Below are 3,800 nucleotides of genomic sequence, written 5' to 3'. Positions count from 1 at the left end.
GCTGTTGCCATAGGTGTTCAGTTGATAATATTTTAATGGTTCCATGGGCTTCCGTCTCCATAATATAATTTGAAACTTGCGGTGGTCTGGGTGTATCCTAATCTATCGGTACATTTTCTTTACGTCTGATGTGAAAACATATTGGAACGATCGGAAAAGAATGGATAGCAATTCACTTTGAACTGTTGGTCCAATCCGTAAGAGATTTTTTAAACTCCTTCCAATGGTTTGATGTTAATTGTTTGGTTGTTAATCTAGTCATATGCCCTAATTCCTCGTATTGATCCATAAATTGTACATATTGTCTCTGGAGATAAAGATCCCGTTGAAGTCTCTTTTCCAATGCATAAAAACGCCGATATGCCATTGGAAGGGAATTTCCCAATGTTTGTGGATCTTCCTTAAATGGTAGGCGTACACTTAATCTTTTGTCTGCTCCCCTTTTTATATTTTTTATGAAATGCTGTTTGCATAACTTCTCGCTCGTAGTAAGGGCTTTTTGGTTTCCTTCGAGGGTGTCTAACTTCCAAAACTGTTCGAGCAGGCTCTCGATTCTGGGTTTTTCCAAGGCTGATATGGCACTGCTCATAGGTCGATTTGTTTGTACCACAGACCTGGTTGTTGCTGGTCTGGATATAATTCATCCTTACAGGGTCCCTTGAAGTAATGGCTGTCCTTGTCCTAGGTTTATATATAGTGGCTCTATGAGTTGTGGGAGATATTCTGTCCAGAGCAGCAAATCGATACCTTGTGGCTGACTAAAGGTGGGATCTGCCAACCGATTTTCTGGTGGAATGTTTTTCGGGCCCCGAATTGGCTCAGATGGTTAATTCGACATGACTTCTGGTGAGGTATACGCCACTACTTGTGCTTTGAAATTAGTAGTTAAAAAAACATATTTAATACTGCTCGGAAGTTCGCTCGTTTTGTGCCCTTTATGGTAATGTCGGTTGGTTCTGATTGAACTCCGAGTTTATCTGCCAATTCCTGAAAAATTAAATTAACTCGTGCTTCGGTAGGACCTTGGACTTCCACTTCGGCGGTTGCTAGTAGTACATATGGTGTTGTAAGTTGGCTGGTTGTGGTTGCGCTTGTTCGCGTAGATGTATGATGCAGCATTGTGTGATGATTCCTCTTGCAAACATGACATGAGAACCTAGATTTGCATGAATTGATTGTATGGTATACGGATAAACAGTTTATGCAGGAGTTGATTCTTGTTATTTTTTTGTCCTTTCACTCGAGTCATGTCCAAAAATTTCAGGTTTGAAGTCGATTATTGCCATGGATGCATATGCCACATTTTTTGAACAGGACATTAAAGTCCTGGGCTGGTTCTCCTCAAATACAGATGGTATGGTGGTTCGGCTGATTCCTTATCGCCCGATCCTACTTACGGCGAAGTATGGTGGGTAACGGGTGTTCTACTTGTGGTGCGTTTCACGGAAGCAACACTCTAAGTAGATTGTGGAATGCGGGTCCTACTTGTGGTCCGTTTTTAACGGGAGCAACACTCGAAGTAGATTGGGTACGCGGATTCGACTTTTGGTCTGTTTCACCGGAGCCACACTCGAAGTAGGTTGGGTACCGTTTTAAAAAGGACCACTCTAAGTAGGTTGATTTTAAGGGCCGTAGTTCAAACACTGAGTAACGAGACTATTCACTCTGATTTTGCAAAAGAACAACTCTTGTTAGTGGGTCTGCTTTTATATTGCGACATGCTGATGCATATTGATTGGATAGTAGGTCTTGGCAATAAGGCAGGCAATATCCTTAGACTTCCGATTCTGAAGTATTTTTCCAACAACAAGGGAAGTCCCCAATATAACGTTCATCAAGGGAACATGAAATGCAAATCTTTACCGATTGTTCTTTATTATCTGTTCTTATATTTCACCGCCTACATATTGGCATCAATTTTCAGCTATTCTCTCTGTCTGTAACTTGAATCTATCGAAACTCACTTGGTCAAATAGTGTACAAATGTCATCTCTATGTCTTTAAACACATCATGATTTTACGGCAGGCATGTTAGAGATTTCCCAACTACAAATCAATTTGTCGTTATTTATTTAAAATTAGCTAGTTGACTAATGTTTTGTATCTGATCCGGATTGGATCTTATATCTTAGCTTGGCCATTGAAAAGATTAACTTAGGTTAATGAGAATCATTTCGTTTTCTCGCAGTTCCCGCTGCATACGTACAGCGGGGATATATCAGAGATAGTAAGACTAGTAAATATCAGGAAGAAGAGTGTTGCAAAGATTAAGCGTTAAGTATAAAACGTTTTACGTTATACATAGACCATGCTGATAATATATGGTAGAGACCAATGTAGTCCGAAAATAATACCCTAAAGGAATCGAGTTGGGCATATGTGGAACTACAATGGGTAAGGAGTAGAGGACGAAAGTGTCTAATAGGAATGTTTCTAGTAGGAATACTACTAGGAATGTCAAAATTTATGCGTGTTAGTAAATGCTGGCTGTTTACATTTCCATTAATAAGATTAGATAGAAACACGACACTTAGCATCGTTCTACGGTTTGTTAGTGATGGTAAATTTAATAATAAAAGTCTAATATGGTAAGAGGGAAGGTGTTCATTTGCATCCCAAATAAGTCCTGGAATAACGAAAATTAAGAAGTTCTTAAAAAACAGAACAAATTCTATGTGATCTCGGTGTACTCCGTTTTGAGGACTCCAGACACACGATCCATACTCAAGAATCGGACGGGCCAGTGATGTATGTAACGTTTTAGTTATGTACGGGTCATCAAATTATTTTGACCATCTTGAAATAAAACCAAGCACACCCATAGAAGTAATTAACCATGGTGGATATATGATCGGTAAATTTAAGTTTTAAATCGAATAGGACACCCAGATCGTTAACCTGAGTTGATCGTTCTAAGGCGTACCCGTATAAAAATTATGTAGCCTGGTGAAGGCTTGATCGATAAAATGACACGAGTTTACATTTGGATCCACTAAGCTTTAGGTTATTTGCTAAACACCAATTTTGAAGTTTATCCAAATCGGATTGAAGTCTAGACTGGGCACTAGTGAATTTTATTTATACTGAAGACAAAGCTTAACGTCATCAGCGTACATAAGTACATGATTAGAAATTAGACCGCCGTTAGTTAGATCTGTATTTATTTGTGTTTACTGAATATTTATATTATATACATAAACGTCCAAGTAGCGTGATTATGACTACAGTACAACGGAAAGTTTAAATCGTATGCGCATAGAAAATTATAACAAAAGAGAATGAGAAAATGTTCCCAAACATACTCCCAAATGTGGAGTTTAGTTGAACATACTCCAGTTTTCTATATTACTCCAAAGTGCGGCGCAGATGGAGGGATAAAATGCCAATTGATTTGGCAAGAAATTGGCCAAGTCCTGGTCGTTGGCAGTGTTGTCGGTTGGACCCGTTGAACTGGAAGCTGTTCCATGATCTGTATAGTAGTAGCCTTCTGCAATAGAAAATAAGGCTTACACCGGAATATAGTTTTCCGAATAATATTTCTTGCTCCAAAGACGCAGTATTGTTGTCGAAGAATGTTGAATGTGGCATCCACTTCAATTTGTAGATATTTAACGTGAAAATTTTTTTTTTAAAGCTTGGTTTTATTTTTTGGAAATTCTCTTTATGAGTCTAACAAGAATACATAATGATTTTTTGCAAAAACAAGGTTGCAAAGGAAGGTTGCAAACACAATTTTAAAATAATACATTATCTAACAGATTAGTTTTAACTGAATAGAGACTACATGGTCCTAATAACTA

The sequence above is a fragment of the Drosophila ananassae genome, chromosome XR (assembly GCF_017639315.1).
Source record: "Drosophila ananassae strain 14024-0371.13 chromosome XR, ASM1763931v2, whole genome shotgun sequence".
Classification (NCBI taxonomy): Eukaryota; Metazoa; Arthropoda; class Insecta; order Diptera; family Drosophilidae; genus Drosophila; species Drosophila ananassae.
Note: the sequence above shows the minus strand (reverse complement) of the source record.